The sequence below is a fragment of the Falco cherrug genome, chromosome 8 (assembly GCF_023634085.1).
Source record: "Falco cherrug isolate bFalChe1 chromosome 8, bFalChe1.pri, whole genome shotgun sequence".
Taxonomy (NCBI): Eukaryota; Metazoa; Chordata; class Aves; order Falconiformes; family Falconidae; genus Falco; species Falco cherrug.
The window spans coordinates 58,376,436-58,402,087 of NC_073704.1; the positions used below are offsets into that span (position 1 = coordinate 58,376,436).

The 25,652-nt window shown below is 43.2% G+C and overlaps 1 long non-coding RNA gene across 5 annotated transcripts in view; it reads right to left on the reverse strand.

Moving 5' to 3' along the window:
• The window catches only part of LOC114016255 (uncharacterized), a 196,239-nt gene that overhangs the window by 102,340 nt on the left and 68,247 nt on the right, over positions 1-25,652 (reverse strand). For all 5 annotated transcript variants that reach the window (XR_008733462.1, XR_003560617.2, XR_008733461.1 and 2 more), the window contains one exon: positions 131-278. This is a non-coding gene — a long non-coding RNA (uncharacterized LOC114016255). The remainder of the gene's footprint in view (positions 1-130; positions 279-25,652) is intronic.

Consider the following 25,652-nt stretch of genomic DNA (forward strand, 5'->3'; position numbering starts at 1 on the left):
AGAAAATGTTGGACAAGGGGAAAACATTTTGTTTTACGATTTCTACAGTGGATTTCCCTTGGATCTACCTACTCTTACAAATACTATAACATTTTAAGAAAGGTTTGAATCCGAAATGAAGGAGACTTACCAGACAGGACCAGAAGGAGCATCTCATGCACTGGAGAAGACTGTGATCAGAAGCAACAGAGAAGTCAAACTTTGCATCTTGGTAGAGTGCAGAGGACCACACAACAAACCCAGATCAACAGCATCGATAAGAGTAAAGCATGGAGGGCCTAGAAAGAAAAATCAGGACATTTTTTTTAAAAAAAACACACATCAGATTCACAGGTACAAGCCAAGGTCTCAGCTGCACAAGTAAAGAGGCATCTTAATATATTTTTAGCCTAACTTCCTAGTGAAGCGAGTGGCTGAGCACATATATATTAGCAATCCCTCTTAAATTATTTTGGAAATTTTAAACCACATTTGAAGAGGGGAGAAGAATTTCAGAGATACCCAAATCTGACTTGTCCCACCAGGACTGGAGGCCAGGGAGAAGAGAGAATTTATTAATACTCCCACTGAAGAGAAAATACAGTGCAGGCTCAGCCCTTACTGAACACAGAAGAATTCTTTTTTTTTTTAAAAAGGGGGGTCTGGACCCACATATCAAGCTCAGAGTTGTAAGCCGAGCCCAGGACACCAATCATACAATCATTTAGGTTGGAAAAGACCTTTAAGATCGTTGAGTCCAACCATAAACCTAACACAGCCAAGTCCACCACTTAACCATGCCCCTAAGTATCACATCTACGTGTCTCTTAAACAGTTCCAGGGCTGGTGACTCAATCACTTCCCTGGGTAACCAATGCACCAGAAAGACAGCTTCTAGCATCTTCCTACTGCACAGCGCACATCACTGCTGATCCGGACGCTCCCTGAGCTAGGCTCATCCCCAATTTGTTTCAGAAAAACGTTATGGATGTTGTAGGTCATTTACTAGCAAGGGAAGGATGATGCAAAAAAACCCAAAGCCAATAGAGACTGGACAGACAACAGTGCATTACTAGCCAAGCATGCCGAGAAATAAACGTGACGATTTTTATCAGAGTGCATCACAGTTTTTCATGGTAGTGCACAGAACTCAGTTTTACAGCAAAATTATTCTCAGCTTCTGCTTTCTTTACTCAAAGCAGCTGATCTCTCACAGAATCCTTTGGAAAACCACTCAGCTTTGCAGCTATCATTGCTTCTTCTGTCTTCCATCCTCCTCCCTTTTTCTAGGGAGGAAAATAAGAGCTTTGCTACCTGGGGACAACTTAACCAGATCATACAACTCATTCAAGTTTTATTTGTTTCCCTTGACTTCACACTCAGCTCACCAGCAACTGGATATAATGTCACCAGCGAGGCAAGCTGAGCAACAGCTGAGACGTGGTAGCAAACTAAGGAGAATGACAGGGCTGGGAAAGCCACCGTGCCCCAGGCTCAAGAAGACCTGGACCAGGGGACCCCAGAATTCACTCAAGATAACACCTTTGCTGTACAAGGAAAATAACCTCTCTTTTCCTAACACCCTGATTATTTTTTTTTTGACATCTTCAGTGTCAATAGAAGCAGAGAAACATATAGAGTCTAACAAAACAAGCCTCTCTGCAAAACATCACATTTTCTAGTACAGCAAATCATAAACTTCACAGAGGACAAAATAAAGGAAGAGATCTCTATGAAGAAGATACCAGAAAATAGTGAAATCATCTTTTAAAAAAATATTGAAGAGAAGAAAATGAATCACGTTACATAATTTACTTTTAGATGCCTTGCAGAGAGGCTACCACAACCTCAGCACTGAAGATTCCCGTGAACCTGGAAGCAGTTACTGGCTGCATGTTATCCTGCCGCACTGAATTCCAAAGGGTGCTTGCACAGGGTGATACAGGAGGGGGAAGAGCATAAGCAGAAAAGAAACTCCTTGCCTAAAAGCCAATTCATACAGAAATATCATCTTGAAATTAACCTGTACTCATTTTTAAAGTGGAAATTTAAATAGAGTGATAATTTAAAAAAACTGGCATAAGCCTGCCTCTTGCTAGCTCAGCATTTAGAGATTTTCACCTATGGAAAGGTTCTATTTTGAGTAGGAACCCTGACAGCAACGAAGCTGAATAAGATTAAATTTGAATTAGTCAGAAAACCATCATACTTAGATGAGAACAAGCTTCTCCCAGAGTGTTTAAACTTCCTCTGAGATTTCCGAGGAAAGGACACTGCTCTGCGTTGTTTTTTATGGGAAAGTCAACAGCCTGAAGAAACATAATTATTGTTCATAACATCTATAAAAGATTTTATCAAAAAGTATCACATTGGCAGGGCATTTGAGGTTAAGCTCCTGATTTTAGTTTCCCCTTTAGCCTATTTCCAGTTGCTGGGAAAGCTCAATGAGGGATAGAAGTGTCCATGTGAACACATGCAAGTCGCAGAGCAGAAGAAAGGGAGCAGTGCTTTCCCCTGCCCCTGGAAACCACTCAGCCTTAAAAGAAACAGCCTCAGCCAGAATCCTGCGTGTTCCTGTGACTGGTCCACTTTGTGTCTGGTAAGAACAGAGCGCGTTTTAGGGCAAAGACCCCAGAAGTCAAGATCGCTTTAAAGTTAAATGTCCAGTGTTTCACAGAACCCAGCAAGGACAGCGGTGCCATCTCTTCATGCTACTTGTCTCTTTCCAAGAGGTCCCTGTGACCTTTAATTCCTCTACAGAGAGGCACCAGGGACTTCATTTTAAGCAATGCCATGAACAACTCCACCACCACAGCAGTTTCAAGTAGTGCTTCAGAGCCTAGAGCCCTCCTGAGAACCAAGAGCAGCTCTCTGGACCAGAGGCAGAATGGTACAGAGCCAGATGGGTGCTTGGTACAGCAGCAGCTAGCAGATGGTGAATAAAGAAAGGCAAGAGGACTACATAAGAAAGAGTTCACCTTCTTCATTTTGATTATATTTTTACACCCAGTCTTGCTGAATGCAATTATTTGTCCTGTTACAGAAGTACACGCTGCTCAGATGCAAGCTTCCCAGAGAAGAACTTGCACTGCTAAGTGGGTCAAAAGACTTTACTTAGAAGTCAGTAAAAATTATCACCCCAATGTGTTTTGTAGCCTAAATAAACACGAGTGACCACACACACCACCCAAGCCTCAAAAACCCCTACTACATGTAAATGTTTAACCCTATCCATAATTCTTATTACAAATCAAAGTATTTATTTTGTGAGAAATGATTCCTTCAATTTCTACCCTCAAAATACTAGTGTAAGCAAGCAGCTTACTTTTTTTTGCCAATGGGGAAACCAAGCTGCCAGAGGGATGAGGGACAAAAAAACAGGTGTGGAGCAAAATTCCATTCAAAGCAGTGATAATACTCAAAGCAACTAATTAACTGAATGCTCAAAATAATTCCATTAAGTAACTGAACACTCAAAAACAATTCCATTTCTACAGTAGCATCTGCTCCTGTGAACAGTCACATATTGAACCCCACTGAAGCTCAGTGAAGGAGATATTACTCCCATTTTACAGCTATAGATGCTGAGGCACAGAGCAGCGAAATGCTCATCGTCAGATCTTGCATTTGCGTGCCCCCTCATACTCCCTTGCTTCCTCTCTAGAAAACGTGGAAAGGAGACAGGAAAACTCTTCCCAGGCAAGCTGTGCCTCTGGGTAGGTGCAGGATCAGCAAGGCAGAGCTATGATGGCTGATCACAATCAGGAGTCCTGCAGGAGAGCGGAGGACCCCTTCCAGCTGCCCGAAGGGGAGACAGCTGCCAACAGCTGCTGGGGACAAAGCGCTACAAATGGTAATGCCAAAACAACCTGCACAGGGCCATAAATACACAGGGTTCATTACTGTGCAATGCCCTCAACACACAGCGCTTCAGGAGGAGCAAGTTCTATTTCTACATCGCATGCTGGATAACCTGAGAACAGTCTGAGAACAAAACTACCTGGAAACTAACTCCTTTGTGAGACTCTATGAGTGACATTTGCCTCCCAGCCAGGGCACAGCTTCAGAGCTCCTCCACTCATGCCAAGTAAGGGGCAAACATTTTCATTTAAACATATTGTGTATTTCTTTAAATAAATAATAATAAAAAAATTTTCCTTTCCCCCCCCCCACCTGTTTTTTTTTTTTCAAATATGCCATCAAAATCTCTGGGTGGAATGTGCTTTCCTTTTGAAAGGAGCAAAATTCTTTGCATAGGTAGGAATCCAATTCAGTGACAGTGGAATCAGGCAGCAGTTCAACATCTTAAAGGAATATTTAGGAAATACAGGATAATTGTAAATATTGTAAATCATCCGTATTTCCAATTAAAGGATTGGGGGCGAGGGGAGCAGGTTTTGGGGAGTTTTTGTTTTAACAACATAACTCATCTGAAGAGCATACAAAGCCATCCTAAATTCCCCTTAAATTCTCAAGCCCAGTGTTTTCTACTAGCTAAACACAGCCTTAGTAAACAGGGCCATTCAACCCCATTCTAGGGACCACTAGGCTAATAGAGGTAAGTGGAGTTTAAACCAGATTAATAGATCCTAATGTCTGCACCTTGTTAACTCCAGCATTTGGATTACTCTAAAAAGGCCACCCGTATCTGCTAGCAGGGCACATGCCAGTGGGGAAATGGCTCATGGAAGACCTGAAACAAGGGCAATGACCAAAGCATACTCAACAGCTTCTAACACAAACATTGCCTGCCGTTTCCTGTAATGCCCTGATGCCACTGGGAAGTAATGATGCAGCCAGGCAGAGGACAGGAGACGCCAGGAGGCTTCAAGAGCTCCAAAGAGACAGCAGGGGACCCTGTGGATTGATCTTAGTTGCCATCATGCCTGAAGCATCCCAACCCTCTGCAGCAGCTCCTGCCGGTAGTGCTGGGCCATCACAAGTACATACAAGTGCTTATCTCTCTGCCAGCACAGGTCACTCTCTGGGTCTTGGTCCTTTATCCCCAAGTTCAATGACACCCACCCACGCTGAAGCGATCGCTGCAGCTGTGGTCAGCAGCGCTACGTCTCCTGTGTGCAGGTAATAACTAATTACTATGGTATTAACTCTCAAGAGACATAATAATCCCTATAAACTTCGTTTTCCTCCATTCCAGGAGAAATTTATTTGGCCTGGCCTTTTTCTAGCAAGTATTTAGCATCCTGTGTGCACATATTTAAAAAGAATTCCTAACAAATCACTCAACTGAAAATAATTACCCCCGAGGAGGGAGCGAGAGAACAAACACGCGCCAGATGTGAGTCACACTGTTCACTGCACTCCTGGAAGGCACTCGGATACTGTGATGCTGAAAACAGTGGAGGAATCGAGGTGGGACACAATTAGCCATGTTGTATTAAATTGATTTTTATTCAGTTTTCCTACCAGGTTCATTGCTGCAAAAACAGAAGGAATGAGGTTTCATGAAGTGATTTACAAGGTGAGGGGATGGCAGAACAAGGTAAAGAAAAGTACTAGTACCAGTCTTCTTGTTTATATTCATCTTTGCTCTGTTTCAAAACTTTTACATACCAACAGCTTTGTATGTGAATTTCTGGTTATTGCTATAAAAATATTTCTGCTAATTTTTTTGTATCTACTCTGTGGGAGTTTAGTTTTTACTGGTCTTAGATGAAAAGGTTGCAGTTAATGTTGTCTAACAGATAAGATTTGGGAAAGCTATTCACACGAAACTGCTTTCTATTAAACTGACACAATATTATTGAAACAATGAAAAAAATGGATTTTTTTGAATTTTTGCTTTGGGATTTTTTCTGTTATTTTGGAACGCTGACATTTCACTTATTTGCAACACTTCCACTTTTCTATTTTTACATGAAAACATCACAAAATCAATTACAAATAAAACTTCTGTTGAAGATTATTCTTTGGGGCAAATTATGAGATTGAATTAAAATATTGTTTTACTGTAAATCAAGATTACAACAGAACAAATCCACATTTGGAAATACCATGGGTTAACATAGAAAGGGTAAGAAAACTTGATTGTAAAGAAAATAATAAAATAAGGAAACTCAAAAATGCCTGATTTTCCACAAGGAAAAATTTCAGAAAGTATTTTGTAGGAATTTGGGGTGAAAAATAATGAAACATCAATACTCCCTGTGAATAAGACCTACGTAAATCATTCCTCTGTTCCTTGATACATGACAACACAGAGGAAAGATGTACATTAGGGTGCTGGCCTGGAATATGGGACATTTCTATTCAAATTTCCAAATGGACAGAGATTTCTGGTTTGACTATGGGCTTTTCTATGTCTCAGTCACCAAGGCTGTGAAATGCAATAAGAAAACACACTGCCTGTTCCCTACTACACTTGCTATGATAATAAGGTGGCATAAGAATTCCTTGGATATATGCCAGTTCCTTCTAGCCACACTCACCTGCTCCCAACAGTAAAATGTTTACTGATAATAATTACAAGCTGAGATTATCAAAGCTGCCTGGGGGATTGGGATGCCCATGGGAACTGGCAGCACAGAAGCTCTCCGCCTATGGATTTTGCTGAAACTCTGATTGATTTTGCCACTCCACCCCAGCAACATTTCAAATGCATGCATGCAGAACAGCAAGAATATTTACAAAGGTAACATCTTCGTGGTGGCTAGGCAGAGAATCCCGTTGTGCTAGAGGTTTTATAAACAGAGTAAATAAGAATGCTTGCTCCAAAAAAAAACTGTATTGCGGTTCAGGCATGCACCTTTGAGCAGGGACAGTTCCCCACTACCTCCATGCAGAAAATTTGCAACTTTGAAGCACTTGAAGGGTCACATGAATTCCAACAGCCTGTTCACAGGATGCTGCTCTACAACTATGAAAGTAACTTCTTCCTGCTCCTTTCCAAAAATCAAATCTCAGTCCAAATTCCCTATGCAGAGAAAAAGCCTTTGTAGATTATCACCTTCTCCATCAACAGAATTGTTGATGCTGGTTTTGCAGCTGATAAGCTAATCAGCTGTTGTCCAGCCAGATGAGATTTTCTGTCAGGTGGAGGTACAGAAAGTTTTCCAATGAAGAGCAGCAGTGTGGGGAGGGCACTGACTTACAGCACTGTCCTTTGCTAGAATAAAAGCTTTCCTGAGGAATAAGTGTCAAACTAGTCATGCCCAGAGGTGGAGAAAGTGTTGCTGTTGCCTTGTGGTTTTATTCTGACCCTTTAGCCTTCCCCAAACCCAGTGGCTATAGACAGAGCAGAGCCTAGAAGAAAACTCCTCCTGCCAGAGGTGAAGGGAGGGATGCTGAAAGGGAGAGGAGGGCCAGCAGCACATCCCCAGCTGCGACAGAGATTTTTCACACACGTAAATCCTGGCTCAAATCTTCAGCAACAGCCCAAGCTTTAGCTACCTCAGAGGCCGATTTCCTACCAGTCCTGGAAGAAACGAGGGGCCCAGTGCCCCTCAGAGAATGAGAGGGCTCCAGGTTTATAAACCAATTCGTCTGAAGAGAGCTTTCCACCACAGACCCGCCCCACTCAAGATGATCTGGATGGTACATCAGGCATCATTAACCCTGTGCCCCGGGCATGGGCACAAGCCAGTCACACTGTTCACTACAGTCTTTGTCAAAGACATGAAAGCTGTCGGAGCTTTGTGTTCTGTTCTGACACTCAGGTACCTTGACCCTCCTTTTGCACTGTGGCTATTTCAGTTTAATGGAGAGGGAAAGCTCTCCCACAGCTGCAGATGCCTTTTAATCCAATTTTTATATTTCCTATTCTTTCATTATTGCTATGGATTCTGGAAGCTTCTTGCTGCAGTTACACAGCCCTCTGATTTTGGAGGCAAGGAAGCTTTATCCAGGGCAGCAAGTGAACAAATAAATCTAGTGCTGCTTTGACCAAAGAAGGGAGGAGAGGGAGAAGGCTGGAACTAGACTGTTCATCCCAGCCTTGTCTCCTACTTTGCTTCTCCTCCCTCCAAGCCAGACCCCAGGGAAGGCTCATGTTCACCATCTCTCCTCTGCTTTTCTTGCAGAGCACACAGCAAAAGCAAAGCCCTCCCCTTCTGTGTAGGAGCAATTTGTTTACACTTCCCAGCCTCTCAGAGGGTAGGAGAGGGATGAGATCCTCTCTTTGTTCTTTATTGCTTGGGAAATTTGCATAAGAAGAGACTCTTTGTTATTTAAACACTCATCTGCTCCCACTGCTTAGTCTCATTTTGAAGTCATAATCCTCTATTAGCCACGTGTCAATCTCAGTGCTGGAGGGATGCCCTGGAGGTCAGACTGCAGTTCAGGAGCCCAGGTTTGAGCCTCCATGTGCATGGGAATCTGCAGGCTTAAAGGTCCTCCTTCTGAAATTTAAAGGTCCTCCTTCTGAAATAGGCAGGTGTAAATCCTGGGACCAATTCTGGTATCACTACTGCTGTGCCAGAGCCAGGCGACGTCCAGTGCAGTGACAAGCAAGGCTGTCCCCTAGCTGGCAGGGCACTGGGCAATCGCCCATCCCCAGCCAGCCACCCCAAAGAGCTCCAGAGCAAGGTGCGCCCAAAGCACCGGGGACAGCCGGTGCCGGACACAGCACCCATAAGCTCGAAGCGGGTCTTTCATTACCTCAATGACCTTGTTCAGACCGAGAACAAGCCAGGAGCATTACTGGCCAGATCTAAAGACGTCTTCCCCAGCACAAGCAAGAACTTCATTTTCCTCACACGTAGACAGGAGCGAGGAGCAACTCCTTTGAAATCAGTGGCATGAAGTCAGTGAGAGAAATCAGACCCCCTGAGTGCTGATGGAAGCAGCAAAAGTTTCCAGATTACATTTTTAATACCTAGTAAATATTTATTCTGTATTTCATTTCACATAGGAACACTGAATAAAGTCGATTTTCAATATACAACAGCAACAGACTCAGTCCTGCTACAAGGAAATGAAATGGTCTTGTTATGGTATCTGGGAAACCTTTTTTCAACTAAGGAAGGAACACAGAGAGCTTAATTAAATACGTTAGTAATCACAAGGTAGTTAAATGTCAATTGGTCATTAAAATATGGAGTGTAATAAAAGCCTAAATAATTGTTGAATTTTGAACATAAGTGTATGCAGCAGCATGGGTAAAGTATTTTCTGTTAAAAGGTGGCGATTTTCTTCTGGAAAACTGCCACCATTTTATATTTTTCTGGTTTAAATTTTCATTAAGATTTCTAGAGCCTTCTGCCAAAATCATTGTCAGAGTCCTGGTCTTGAATTAATATTATTATACCATGTCTGACATACCTTATTTCTGAAAATAAAAACCATTAAAGTAGCATTTGCTTTTGCTAAAAATTTTGCAGAAATTTTCACTAGAATCTAATTCTGAAAATTCAGAATAAATTTTAAATTCTTCATAGAATTGTTGCTCCTCTTTTGACTAGTGTTATTTATATTGTTTATGGCATCTAAAAATCCCCTTCTCTAGACCACTGTCAGGACGGAGTTTGATCATCCCAAAGAAGAGTGGATTGTTTCTAAAAGCAGCCCATGGCATCATGGATAATTTCATCTGACATGAAGCCACAGTCTCTGTGACTTCAGTTGTGGGTAGCAAGAGCCTCTAGGATGGGGGCTATAGAAGCACACAAAGAAAGGGATTTTAATGACTGGTGGTTATTCAACAATTCTTTCCAATTCTACTACACACACAGAGGGGGTTTTGGGGGAAGGGGAAAATAACCAAAAACAACCAACCACCACAAACATGTTGGCTTTTCAGGTGATTTATTTAGGACCAAAGAAAACTGCCAGCCTGGAATTGACTTCTAGCTGTCTGCAAGCAAATGCAACATGGGAAATGCCAGTACAACACATAGTCCCAGAACAGCCCTTTATCCACATCGTCCCACTTTGCAGAAGACATTTTTCCTCATAAGACGAGGTACTTGCATGGTCCAAGTGTCCCCAGTTAACCTCAGAGACAACAATCCACCCGTGGAGTGCATTTGAACAAGTTGGAGCTAGAGCAACAGTTTAGTAGCACCAGTCCATGAGGAAATCTTGTCCATCCCCTCTCATTTTTGTACTTTACATTACACATAATCTTTTAATCTTCTGCTGAGTTTTTGTGAATTTGCCATTTGTGAGGATTTATCCCCATTTTCAAGTAGGGTATAAATAACATCCTGTCAGAAGGGGTTAATAATACAAAAGAATACTTAAAGGACTGGACAAAAGCTACACAACATATCCTGCTTTCTGATTTACTATCAGCTGATCTAACCACTAGTGTTCACTGCTTCTAAAATACCAAACAAACCATGAAATTAAAAATCCCCTGTGCCCTACCTTTAGTACACCGAAGAAATCAAAGGATCCCTGCAGGGGCTTAATTCCTTACTGGTAAAGGGAAATAGCTTTTATTTGAAAATGCTTTTTGAAGGAAAAATCCTGTATTTGGCATGAGGAGGGAAAAGAAAAAAAAAAAAAAAAAAAGATAGCTTAGCTGTTGTGATTTAGTTTAAAATATACCAAGTTATAAAAGGTACAAGCTTGGCATTGCTCCTTCAGAAGTTAAATATTTCTGACCCATGGAAAAAACCCGAAAATCTAAGAACATCTTGATCCCAAAGGTAATCCTAAATTATTTTGGATTTTAGGAGTCACATAATGGCAGTAAATTTTCAATGCTGTAAAGTGACTAAAATGGAAACCTGAAACACAATTAAACCTCCCGATGCCTGGCCCCAGGCAGCCCAAACACGGTCTTTCTTTTTGACTGGGTAGCTTATCCACTTTTATCAATCATGCCCATTTCCACGTTCAGTCTGGTCCAGTAATTAAGAACGTGTTTCTACCTTCACACAGTGTTGCTCTGTTTCCCTGCATCTTGCTTCATGCACGAGGTATGCATGAAAGTATAGGTATATACATATATATATATAGGTAGCAATACCTACATATATATATATATATATACCTATATACGCATATCGGTAGCGATGCTGATAGCCGGGCCTGTCTAAGCGTGGGGTGCAGCTGCTTCTGTTCTCATTAAGTCAAACCTATGTCCTGGCCTCTACTGGTGTGTACTGGATGGACATAGGCAGGATGCTCAGGGAAACAGAAATTACTTTTAATACAGAGAACTTTCTTGCATCAAAGGAAACAGAATTTTTTCACCAAAAAAAAAATTCAACATGATAAATAACCCAAATCCATTGTGGAAGGAGGCAATAAATGCAGATCTCCGGCATCCACCTCCTGATGTGCAAGTAAAATCAACTACCTACCAGATCTGCAAATGCCTCTGGCTGCTCTGTAGGCTTTAAGTTCCACGCCACCACTAATGACTGCGAGGAAGAGTTTTGTTTGAATACACTATGTCTAACTTAATCTTGCTCCCACATTTGAACAAGGCAGGACTCCGTAATTTCCTGACCTCTGCTGCTATTCAGGGCTGATGCACCGCTTGGAGCCTTCAGTGTCACGTAGGGACTGGACTTGACACATCCGAATGACCCACAGAAACCTGACATAGAAAAGGCTCAAAAACATCAGATCAAGCTGATTTAATTGGGAGAGAAAGGGGACACCACTGAGTTGAAAAGATTTGGGGGCAGAAGCTCAGTGGTTGGCCACACAGTAAATAAGGATAAAGCAAGGAGGGTGATGTAACTGATGTTTCACATGGGTCAAGGAAAGTGCCGTTATGTTGCAGATCATGCCCTGGGATAGCCCTTTCACGGCTGTGTTTTATACATGCCTGTGGGATTTAGCATGTGCATTTAACTGTTTTAAGAGCTTTGGGATCTCCTAGGAAGGTTTCATGCTACCAAAAGTCATTAAAAGAACTACTCGGCACACCCATATGTCAAAGGATTGCACAGCAAAATACCCAGTTGAACTACAGGCAAGGACAGAAATCTAGTCTATTTTTCCATCATCACGGGTGCATAAATACCGTGCAAGTTTACATGCAGACTCGGACATTACCTATTCCAGTTATACCTCCTCCATCTGAGTTTAGGAGAATTACTATGTTGTCACTTGACAAGCTTGTAGATCGCTTGTAACCCAAGGTGTATTTGTGATGTGCCTATGATTGAAAACCAAAACCATCAATCCCCTCCAGTGACCAGCTCAGTCCAAGAGGAAACCTGAAGTGAGCCAGACTACAGGCACTCCACAGAGCACCACAAAGCTAATACCTGCATAGAAAGAATTAATACTGAAACAAATAAAGAAGTCTGGTTTAGCTGTGTAATGTTGAAATATTAATACTGTTGGCAGAGAGAGTACATGAACCTATTATTTTGCAAAGTGTGGCTAAATATAGCGAAGGCAAACATTGAATAAGTAACTCGAGAATGCAGTTCTTTAACTGGATTTTTATGAGGCCTGTTGCCAGACACACAGATTGCTTATTCCATTCTGCTTCTATAGCTGGAACAGATTTTCCATAAACAACCTGTTAGGCAGTTTTTAAGTGTAGGGAAAATGTATTTTGAAATCCTAGATAACTTCATTTCTAACTACGAAGGCGTATCTACCGAGTTGAGAAATAGGAAACATGGTTGGTTTCATCAGTGGAAGAGGTTTGACTTCAGGATCTACAGAGAGTGAAATATAGCAGAATTGTTCTGAATTAACTTCTTACAACAGTAAGGCCAAGAGAACTTGACAAGAGAGCCCCAGTCTAAACTAGTATGAAACAGAGTAGCTCCACATAACTACCACCACCGATACAATTTTCTGTGTACGTCTTTCTCCCTGTATTGCTTGCACATAAAATCTTGCATGAAGGGATCTCTGCAAAGTATGCAAGAAATAAGACATATTTGTCATTCCATCCCCACATTTATTGTTAATCTAAATTCCTTTTGAGGAGGGAAAACATCAATTGCAGAACAAGGAAAAGCAGAAAGTCAAATCTCATTATGCAATCTGTGAAAAATGCCTTGATCAATGCAATGGAGCCTTAACAATTGCATAGAGTTAAATAATTCTCGGCATCTCGGCAAGTGCTAAATTCATTTGGCACACCCTTGAATTTCAAAAGAATTCATAAAAGAGAAGAACTAACACAACAGTGGACACAGCCTATCAGGTTATCAGTGACTCGAGCCATACGCTTTAAGCAGGCATTAAAGGCTGCATACATCAGACAATAAGCTAACAACATTGTTTTCTTTCATGTTCCAGACTGCAGGCAAAGGACTGGGATTCAGTTCCCTCTTCTACTTAATGGTATTTGAAGTCGCAGTTCTCAAGAACACATCAAACCACCAAGCAAGCCACAAATGCCCCAGGGCTCTTGCTCTCCAGATGTGGCATCTGGGCTGCCCATAATATGCCAGACTGCCCGACGCAGGGAAGAGGCATGCTTTCTCCCTTGCTGAATATTTAAGTGTTGTACATGAAGTACAACTACTGAGGCAGGAGTTCTCACCTTCGTTCACACAGATGAAAACTCTGCTTACGTCCTCACTAGCGAGGAAGTCTTCTGTAAAACAATTCAAGCAGGTTTGAACCCATTCAGCCAGAGGAAAGGATCGAAATTAAGCCTCTCCAACCATAGGCAGGGCGGCTGTAAGGAAAAACTGCATTTTAAAGTAATCTTCTACATGAATAGAAATGCTCAAGTAATTACATAATGATCAAAGATGCATTTCAAGGGTTTGGGGTTTTTTTTTTCCCTTTTCTTACAATGACAGTGAATAAAAGAGGATTTTGTCAAAAGTGGAATTTTGTAAATTTGCATAAGCCTGTAAGAGTACACAGCTGTTTGGCCACAAGGATTTGGCATTTGCTTCTACAGAACAGAAGAAAGCTCACTATGCATACAGCCAGTTCCACACACTTTTGTTGTTGTTTGCCTGTTTTAATTGTTTGCTGCTAACCACAGACAATACTCTGCATGGATGGACCTGCAGACTGTCTCTGTATAGCCATTTTTATATTCTTAAATCAGCAGCAAATATGATGGGTTGGGAAATACCAGGAAACTGATGTACTCCTTGCTGGAAGATGGAGTTTGTAGACTGTGATCCTGCAACGGAGTTGTAGGGTCATTTCTGCCATTCACCCTTAATCAGGCCAGAAGTCCACAAAGCCATGTGGGCTAGTTTTAAGTTAAAGCAACACAAAATGGCCACGTGTGATCTTGAGAGGTTCAAAGAGGACCTGTGACTGCTGCTGTTTGAACACAGGCCACCTACATCCCTCATTTTCACCATGACAGAGACTTCCTCCCCCCTTCACCTGGGGAAATATAAAGCAGAAGATTACAGCTATTACAACCACCTCTTGTTTGAACCAAAGTTCAAAACTTGTCTTCTTTAATCAATCTTCCAGCAAACTAAGAGGGCTGTAAATTTCACTTTCATGGAATCAAAGCACTAGGGCTAAATCAGAGTTTTTCCCTCTGATACCTTTCTCAAAGCAAAGCACAAGTGAAGGAACTCAGATGAGAAAGTTAACTGAGCTGACGACACAAGCCACAGCACTTTGAGGAAAGCAAAAGGCAAGAGGTAGTAAAACATCTTGGCTCTAATACCATAAGCTGGCGAAGCACTTTCGGCAGTCAGATACAATGAATATTCAGCAATCTCTGGGTATCGTGGCATAGCAAAGTGCTTCTGTCAGGGGAGCCATTTCTGTGGCTGAGGTGAGAAAATAATAGATGTCCACTTGGCAGAGGTAGCCACAGACATGTTAACTCAGAGCACATAGGTCTCCCTGGGTAGTATCCAGCTGGAGATTATTAATGAGTCTATTAATGAGTGTTTCTACTGCAATGGAGTAGGGAAGATTTTAGCCTACGCATTGCAAGTAACCCTCGGGATCAGAAGTTCAAGAGAAAAAAGAAAAGGAACATTCATAAACAGGAATAAGAGCAGAGACTCATCTAAATATATTGTGCTATTATACAACACCCACAAACATACATAGAAACGCCTTTTTTTCTTCCACAGAGCCAGTCACAGACAGTAAAGAGCTCACAAATGCACAAACAGAAAGATAGTTTCATAAATACTGCTAGCATGAAACCATCTGAAATAGCCAATTTCTTTCACCACCTTCATAATAGTCCAGACATAATTTAGTCTGGATTTCTTCCAGTCCAGATTCACTAATGATACCACGGACTATAAATGGCCCTTCAAACAGCAAGAGTAATGGGTAGCACAAGACCTGGTCAAAGGGAACAGTTTGCAAACAATTTGTGGATCTGTGTCAAATTTAAGGGCATATTGTAATAATTTTGGACATTTACTAAAGTTGAAGAAAGCAAAAAAAGTGCTTGCCTCTACAGATTTAAAGAACTAAGTTCATTCTTTATGTTGTCATGATTTAACTCTACACAACCGTTTTATTCCTACTTTTATTGTATACCCAAGCATACCTCTCCCACAGAAAGCACTTATCTAGCTGTTGAATTCCCAGAAGTCCAAGGTAATGGATCATATGTGAATGGAGACTGAAGAAAAAACTGTGTTTATTAGTTTCTGATGGGCTGCAGTAGGAACTTGATTAGAAAATAACAACCGTCACACAGTACCTGGCAGAAGTTTGTAACTCAGTGTCCTGTCACTTGCAGCCAAAGCAGACGAGACATATCCAATCCTACAGAAAATAAAGATGTTCAGGACTCAGCCACCTTCTCCCCCTGTACAGTACCACACTACTGCTATGTTTTCTGCCATTCCTCTCTATCCCATATGATTCCTTTGCATAGTGGCTGCATGGCAGCCTTGCCTGTACTACTGCAAGGCTCCAGGTGTTGGTCAACCCTCTCTCATTTCTCGCTTGCTGTCCTGAGCTGCAAAATCTGTGCTTTCCAGAGGGTGAACAAGCTCCTTGACTGCTGTAACATGTCCTCTCTAGATGCTTGGCCCAGTAGATGAAATAGCAGGAGTTACAGGTGCTTGATACGCTCAGCTCTACAGAAGTTCAGCACTCAGTTTCTTCTGTACTCTCCCCCACTAGTTTGCAACCATCTCATGACTTTAGACTTGTTTGTATTGCACTGGTCCTTCTTTCTTCCTCTTCCTTTCTTTTGGTATCAATCAGCTCTTAACCTCATCTTCTCTAAAGGAAATATAAGAAAGCACCGAGTCATGCTCTGCTTTCCTGGAGAAGACAGACATTTTCTGCATTACTCTCCATTAATTTGCAAGCATTGCACAGAACTGGACCAACATAAACCATCCTTCCATCAGCTCAAGCACATCCCCAGAGGCTGGGATATTTGTCGTTAAAGATAGCTGTTATCAATAAGAAACTTGTCTCCCTTCCCCCTCACTGTACTCAGAGCATCTCTGGAAGCAGCTCAGTGCTGCAGAGAGACATGACTTCAGAGAGCAAATTGATTAGAAGAAATTTTATGTTAAAGCAGGGATGAAGAGGAGGGACAGGGAGAGACTAGAGGCATCTGCAGGATTCTCCCGGGACCACACAGGGGGATGTCTGAGCTAGTGCTGTACCCAGTCCCTGCAGTGGTGCCTCTGCAGAGCACCAGGTGAGTTCCACAATGCAGCAATCCACCCTGCCAAGCCTCCTGCCTGGCAGCTCCCTGCGGCACAGACGTGTCTCCAAACAGAAAGATGTATCCACCACCACAAAAACTAGATCTCACCAAGTCGTCTTAACATTAAGCATCTGAGAGGTAGAGACAGAAAGCTTTTCCTTGCTAATACATTTGCTGAGCTGCAAGATATCCTGAGAAAGAAGAGGACTGAACTGCAAGCTCAAGGTGCTGGACTAACACCAGTGCACTAGGGTAGGGTTCACATCTCTCAAGTCTGTAAGTACCAGGGATGTGCAAAATAAGAGGCTTCCTCCACTCCAGCACCACCTGGTTAGCACAGAGACCATTCCACAGAAGCATCGAGTGTGACATACTCCATCATTGGCAACTGCCAGGCTGCAGGTACGACCTTTTCTGTCCTACACACTAGAGGATTAAACCCATCTGAGGACAGTGAAGAGTGTTTCAGACACGTGCAAGGGAACTCTCTAAGGACCTTAGTATATCTATTTGGGCTGCCTGAGAGGTCTTCATTGCTGTCATTACCCACGCTGTGTAGACCCACAAGAACTCAGGTAACGTCTGCACAGCTTTGTTACACAGTCCTACCTACCACAATGCTGGAGTTCTCTGGCAGCCAGTGGACCTGTGCTACAGTCCCATCCTCTCCCAAAGGACAGAGGCACTCAGAAAGGCACCACAACACACAAGCTGGCACACAGCAGTCCTGTCAATGCAGCAGCGTGGACACTAGCACCAAACTGCCGCAAAAACGTCTGACGGCTAGCAAGATCCAAGCAAGTTAATTTAAAGCTGTCTATGCTGCAGCACGGATATATCCAGAGAAGCAGCACCACAGGGAAATGTATGCAGTGTTGACACCATCTAGGAGGATGGTGAATGGTGAAGTAGCTGCTCCATTTCTGTGCAGGACGGCCTCAAATGCAGGATTCACATCCAGCAAACAATAAAAAGAAGGCAAAAAAAGTACGGGACTGTGTGTTGCTGATTTATCTGCAGCCTGCACATTAACAGCATCTTCTCTGGAGCCCTTTTAGCCTACCAAATGGTTCTGGCTCATACACAACCTCTCCTTTCCTCCAAAGGGAGGAGGAGGAAGGAATGAGAGGGAACATCTGTGGCTAGGCCAGGGTTTTACAGTGCAACTAGGACAGGGAAGTAAAGCCAATAAGAGCCATCAGTGCTGGCAGCATCAGAGGCAGCATCAGATCTTTGGTGGAGACTCTTTTGTAGTGGACAAATAGAGAACATGCCAGTGAGGAGCTGTCAGGTCAACACCCTACATCCCTGTTATGAGGGATATTAGGCACTCCCAAGCCATACCAACAGGTACGCAACAAGTTAACAGACCTGAACAAGAGCTGTCTTGGTTCACTTGCTAAGACTCTGTTGCTTGTGAAATGAAACACTATAGATCTAGGATGATGAAGGACAAAACACAGCAGACAGTGTCATAAATCCTCTATAAAGGTGCCTGAGTACTTAGATGCTATCAATGTACTCTCAATCACAGTGGAAGAATCATGCCTTCAAACATGAGGGTTCAGCAAGGTTACCATGGGGAATTCCAATAATCCTCTCTGAAAAGCCTCAGAACCGTAAGCTCAGGAGAAGACCACAATGAATTATACAAGAAAAACTTCTGTAAATGACTCAACAGTCCTGCTGAGAGGCCATATCTACAGCAGTTTCAAATCACACTAGAAGTTCAACTGACAAAGCAACTTCCTCGAAATTCACTTCCATGGAGACAGGCTGGTGTCTCCAAGCACCACAGACAACAGAAAAAACACTGAGCTGTACATGCTGCATCACACTGTCAGGTCCAGTGGATGTGGGAGCAGGAAGCCAACTTCACTAGAAAGGGCAATAAGTTTATGAACTCTTTATTTCCCTGTAACACACATTGCCTGGTTAAAGCAGGGGCTTTGTCAATCGCTTTGAAGCTGTGCCACTCCAGCAGAATTTTGCACAAATTCTAGTATTTATCTGCTGAGAAATTGTAGTATTTCAGTAGCACAGAGGGAGCCCAGCTGCATGCCAACATCTCTGTTAAAGCTGATACCTGCTACCACACCGCTGCTTTACCTCTATGAGGAGCACGTCCATGACATGGAACTGTCAAGGGCATTCTCCAGTTACCAGGCTGGGCCTTGGGAGGCTTGATGCTCCTGAAGTAGAAGACAGTAAGTCTTCTCTGCCACAAGCATATTCCCCACTCCTGAAAAAAATACTTTGCGAAAAAGACAAACTTCTACCAAACTCTGCAACATCTCTGGTATTACCAGCCACTTTCTTAGCCACGGGTTCCAGACACCTACAAGGCTCCTCTGAACGATGTGAGTAATGTAGGGGCTGTGGCAGATGCTGCTGTGAGACACTGTGGAAGGCATTCAGCTGTGACAGCAATGGGAGCTGTACAAGTGGAAGACGCAGAGCTAATTGAGTAGCCTTATGGATATTTATGTTACCCATAAAGGCCCACAAGCATCAGTGACTGCATCAAATCAGGTCACAGTGCCAAGGGGAGCTGCATGAGGACTTTGCTCTTTTTCAGGCGTGAGTGAACGAGTGCATACATGTCTCGGGCACTTCATGGGAAGCTGACCTTTAATGGGTTGGGAGAGAACTCTGTTCATCCTGCTGAACACAGACGTTCCCTTCCCTCCCCTCCATGCAGATCAATGTGACATCTGGATAGAAGTTATCCCTATTCCTTCCGACTATGCCATCAGGGCCAGTTACTGCCGCACCAGCTCTCTGCAGCTCAGACAGCAGCTGCCTCCTGGTGAGGGGCCCAAGAAGAGAAGGAAACATAAGAGAAGAAAGCTCCCATCCAGCCTGCACAGCACCGTACACACTGGCTCTTGCCAAGCCCCATTTCCAGCCCACTCCCTGCAATCTTACTAACCCCCCTGAGCCCCTGCACAACAAATACCAAAGCAGCCCAGCACTCAGAAGGGCAGAAAGAGGGATAGCTGAGCAGGAGCATGAAATTTATAATATTGAGCAATGTAAAGGAGGAAATGGTTCATCACCTCTCCCAGCGTACAAAGTGGCATCAAATGGACTAGCAAGACACACGTTCAAAGCAGACCAGAGGAGAAGCTTCATTAAACTACAAAACTGCTTGCCACAGGAGCTTCAGGATGCCAGATGCTTACCAGGATTCAGGAAGCAGCTGGACAAGTTCAGGTGGAAAAAGCCCTATCAAGACAAAAGCTATGAAGTCTGGTTTAAGCAGCTGTTGAGCTGCAAACTACTGGAAACTCTGACCCTAATCTGCCAGCTCGCCCACAAGCATCCATTTCTGATGCTGTTGGAGAGCAGCATTTATAGCTGGACCATTCTCTGGCTCAGAACAACTACTCTAGGATCAGCTAAGGAACAGAAAGCACCAGAGCTCTGCAGGGGAGTTCAAACCAGACTCAGGACAGCTACTGGTGTTCATACAGTCCAGGGAGAGCTTTGCAGAGCTTTCAAACTGCCATACCCATAGCCGGCCATTGGGCTGAGGCTCCATGGAGAAGTAAACATGTAAGGGATGGTTAGAAATGTCCACAGAAGGACAGCGTGAGCTAGATTTGCAAGATAAAGAGTACAACTGCCTACTGATGGGAAGCACAGGAGAAAAGGAATGATACCAGCTTAAGTTTTTATTATCTTATTTGCTTCTAATACATTGTAAACAGACACTGCTAAACTCAAGAAGACTTAAAGTAAACTAAGCAGATTATACTGTGATCAATAACTTACATTAAAAAAGGTCACTTTTAGAGCCAACTGTAAACTTCCACAGAGAGGTTGATACTTCTTTGATGAAAGCAGTTTAAATTTGCACTGTGGTTTCAAAGTCCAGGGCCACAACCTGGCGCGAAGAAACCTTAAACGTCTCTGATGTTTCTCTCTACTCATGGAGTTTCAAACTATCCAGCCCCTACAAACAGGCTCCGCTCAGCCTCCAAGCTGGCCACCTGCAGCTCAAACACACAACTCCTGCCACTTGAAAGAAACACACCAAACAGCCTCTTTCAAAGCAAACACTCCAGGCAGATGCCTTTGAAGAGACAGAGACAAAAGCTTTTGCAGCTAGTGCAGTCTTCAGAGGCTCTCCTGGGCACATAACTAAAGGGCAGTTTTCCCTGGGGAACCCATTTTTTCTCCCTTCTGCATCAGTTTCTGCAAAGGACAACTTTGTTGCCAGCTCAGCCAGGACTCCTCAGCTCGGGCAAACGAAGCCCAAATGCATGTTCCCTGCTCTAGGAGTTTCATCTCCATGCCAGAGCAGTTACCACAGGGCACCAAGCACTCAACTGAAGTCCAACAGAGATAGGCCTCCCTGGGAAGCAGTGTAATATCCAACAGGAGTTGCAGCTGAGGCTTGGGATCCCTTCCACACCAGGCTCACTCTTTTCCCTGAGGATGTCCACCTCTGACCTCTGCCAGCCTGGAAATGGTTCCCAGAGCTAGCATTGCTGTTACGTCCATATGACTTAATGAAGATGTATATGCACTGCACCAGCGCAGGTCCAGGTGCAATCTAATTGTCAGCGTACAAACATGTCCGGGCATCCTCCCTCTCATCTGCTGTGCTCAAATCCCTTTAAACCTTCTCCCTCCCGGTGTTTCTGATCTACAGACAGCCTGCAAGCAAAGCTCTTTAGGTGAGGCAATAGCACTGTAATCTTACTCCCTCTTTGGTGCAAATGTCACTTCTCAACTTGAGTAATTAGGCTTTGAAAAGACCACTTTTTCCTCTCTCAGCTCCTGCTTGCACCACACTCCATCCTGTTTTGGCCCTAATTACAGAGAATAATAAATCCAGCTAGACAGTGCTTTTCTGAAGAGCAATTTGGTTTGACTTTTCCCAGCACTAATGAGTTCATTAATAGAAGGATTTTCCCTCTCCCTCCCCTCTTCTAATCTGTTTCCTCAAATAGCATCACACACATCGGTAGCTATCCCATGCCGCGGCAGGTGATGCCTTTCCCTAACCCATCTTCTCCCCTCCTCCAAGGGAAAGACAGGCAGAGTACGACACCTCCCAACCTTTTCCTTCTATCAGAGGAGATGGAAAGCAAGCATGATTAATAACTGTCTGTTAACTAGCACCAGGAGGATCACTCATCAGTTCACAACCGCAGCAAACAGATATGGCTACTGCCAGCCTATCTGGTCAGAACCAGCACTGGGACCTGGAAAGCAGCTGAGTGCTGGGGAACCAGTTGAGCTGCTGACCCAAACAGGAAAAAGATGGCACACATCTTATCAAAACTTAGCTTTTTTTTGATCACCAAACCAGAACTTTAAAGCATCTCATTCATCTGCCAAATGAAATCTTTCAAGTGGCCTACAGGAAAAAAGTTCCACATCAGTCTCTCCTTAAAGAAGCAAAGGAGTTGAAGGGGTAGATGTTCTCAAGAGATTAACAGCTTCTTTCTGTCCCTTGTTCAATAAAAGCTATGCCAGAAAAGGGGAACCATTGATTTTTATTTTTTTTCCCTCCATTCGGAGACGTAAGAACTGTATTTTCACGCCTAAGTAAAATTTCTTAACAACAAGGACTTCACCAGTGACTTTGGGAAAATCTCCCCCCCAGTTTTTGTCCCCAACAAATGTAACAAGCATTTGCAGGGACAGACATTAAACTTGACAAGTTACGATTAACCTGAATCTAAGAAGAATCCCACTTCAAGGTACTGGGTAGAAATCACTACATGGGCAACTTTGCCTGCAGTGTCTCTACAAAGTGGATACCAGACCCTGGAATTCCAGATTCTATTTTACATATGAAAAATAAAGTGTTTTGTATTTTTCAACTTAGTTGGAAGCTTTGTCAGAAGCAATTCCATAAATTCAACTCAAATTCATAGATGGTTTCAGTTCCCCTCACGCAGAATATTTTCATGCCTGTTCTGGAAACATGTCCACTGACCTGACGAGCATGTCAAGAATCCCTAGGTATTTTTCTTCTTCGATCATTTACGTTATAAATCTAACCTAAAGTAGCAAGTCTGAGACAAGGAGATCAGGTCCTTGTGGTGATGTGTGGGGTACAGAGAGATAACAGTGATTATGAAGATTTCAGTTCTGACTTCACGCGTTGCATTTTTCCCCTGAGCCCCTTATTTGACAAAACTATTTTCTCCTATCTCTCTGCAGCCCATTTATTATCCTCTCTATTAATAAACCCTCCTTCCCTGACGAATCACTGCAATTTACCATTAAATTAGAAGATGAAGTGGGTCTATTTTTTTTTTAAACAAAGAGATTAACTACTATCAACAGGATACTTCTCCATTATAAAACTCCATCTTCCTCACCAAGCGCAGAAGTAGCATTGCTTAAAGCAGCCCTAAGGTGATGCAAGGTGGGAGAGACAGAGAGGTGACATCCTGCTACATAAATATATGGATCAATCTGAAAATTACTGTGAAAGAAAACACATGACATTATGACCATGACATATTCTGGAGTTTTCTAATAGTACAACTGAAAAAAAAAGTTTAACTGTATACAGATGAGGCTGCCAGGAACTGGTATGACAAAACAGCCTAGAAAACAAAAACCATCTCTCCCTGCATACACCAGTGATTAATCTCACAACAAAAGGTCAGTCAGAAAAAGCATTCAACTAAATATGAAGCAGCTTTCTGCTGGAAACTCATGCCAGCCTCACATCCTTTTTCTTTCATACAGGTCACAGGGCTGTCCCTTATCAGGCCACTGAAATTTAACATGAGCACAGATACAGAACATATCCTCAGCTCCACTGCAGCCAGGCAAGCCAGTCTGATCCTCGCGAGCTCCTCCACATCATTTAATTGCCTGAACACAATCTCTCTGCAAAACTAAAACTGCGTTTACCATGATGGCTTGGATCTGATCTATGAGGGCAGCGGTGAAGTCTTGATGTTTCCTGGGGTCAGTTTATGTCCCAGAAATGGTACCAACAAGAGGTAGATGAAAGCTTGAGAGGGAGAGCATCCCTGCGCACCCCACGCTGTGCTATAGGAAACCTCTTGGCTGCAAGGGCTGCACTTGGCTGCTTGCCTTTCCTCCCACATCCAACCACCTTTACTGCAGAAGTCAGCCAGCACTAGGCACCACAGAAAACAAGAATCTCCAGTATCATTCCCTACAAATCCCTAGATCCAACCTCTTCACAACACCTGGTTATTTGATTTCTCTCTCCAGAAATTAGGAAGTTATTTTCTTTTATTCTTGGATGCTAAGGAGATAGTCCATCTTCTGCCCCTGCAGGTCTGCAGTGAGAAGAAAGAATTAGGATTTTACGTCACTGTTTGCCTGTGATGAACTTTCGCCTATAAGGAACAGAGGCAGCCCTGCTGAGCACCCTTCCTATATGTCAGTGTACTCCTCTGCTCCAGATGTGATCTCTTCTGGAAAAAGACACTCTGGCTGGGCTATTCACAGGCCTGTGTCATATTCCAGCAATAAAGGAATCTATTAATTCCAAGTAGGAGCTCATTCTCTAAAGAGCTGCTGATAAAATGAAACTGATAAAATGGAGGTAATTTAAAGGTCAGATGAAATGCAGCTTACGTTCGTCCTGCTTATAACGGAACATCACCGAGATGCTTCATTGGCAAAGGAGCATTTATATGTATTTTTATTTAAGAAAAATTGCTTATCTGTAACAGAGACTCTAAACGTCTGATAGGAAACCTTCCCACATTAATCTACCCAACAGCTGGCATCCTGCTGCCTGCCTGGGTGTCCCTTTCTGGAAATTAAATCTCCTATCATCTTTTTATCACACTCTGGAGAACAGAAATAGGAACCAAATGCAGTGTTCACATGAGCAACAGAAGCAAGAGCTGAAACTGATAGTGCTGCATTAATTCAATCATGCAAGAGATGAGCATAAGACAAGTTACTGCTGCACTCGGACACATTCCTCCTCCTTTGCTCTGTGCCCAAGATGCTTTTTGCCAGCCCAGTTCAGCATTCCACACCATCCCTTCGCTTGACATTGGGCCCACAAGCTACACAGAGTGGCCTTGGAACCAAATACCAAGTCTTTTACACCTGTGTTGTATTAGGTTGCTAAATGAAATAAAAACCTTTTCTCCCTTTTCACAATGGCATAAGTTACATTGAAGAGGAGTGTGTTTGCACTGCAGCAGAAGCAAATTTTTCATAGCTGGCACAAGTTGATGCCACCAAGGGATCTAAACTCAAAGGAAAAAACTGCAGAGTATTTAATATGTTGGATCAGAGTGTTTTTTCCCCCCACTCAGTGCCCCATTTTCAGATCAGAACTGAAAGACATGACTGTTGGAAGGCAGCCGCTTCCAAGATGTTTGGCTAACATTGTCAAACAGCCCACTGAAACCCTGAGGTAGTACGGTGCTGAAGAAGGCTGTTTCCACTCAGAAGGACGTGGCAACATAGCCACATCCAGGTAGCCTAAATCCCACATGCACTGCTAAACCTAGCTTGGTTCCCACCACTTACACTTTTGAACACTTAGAGGCAGTCCATGTGGGATGTCAGGTTCCCTGGGTGTTTGGTCATCTTGAACAAGCCAGCTGACCCCCTTTTTTCCATCTTCCCTTTTCTCTTCTACAGGTCAGTGAGGTTCTGTGTGCTCACCTTGCCCCAGGGCACAGTAATTAAATGTCACCTGTTGACCATAACCTGAGGAAATCCTCACCTGTCAGGCAAAGGCTTGAGTGGCTGATAGTAATGAAATCCAAATTTGTGTGTTTGTATGGGAATTGGGCCTAAATACAATTAGGATTTTTTGGAAGCATTCAAACAGACAAAGCACTCAAGAGACAAAGAACAAACACGACCACAAAGAGAAGCAATAGTAGCTGCAAATTGATGCCTCCCAATTCAGCGTCCTGATGCAAATGAAAAGCAGCAGTAAGCAGTGGGAAACAGCAGAGCAGAAGGGGCCAAGGGACAACAAGCAGTATCCCGTAGAGCCCTGGGACCACTGTGATTTCTGCCTTACACCTTCTGGCTTGTCACACATGTTTCTCCAAGAGATCCTGCAGGAGATTTCAGGCAGTACCTTGAATTGCTTGCCCTGTCCATGCACTCCTACCTCAGCTTCTACTACTGGCACCCGCCTGGGACAGCAGGCTAGGCTAGGCTGGACTTACTACAG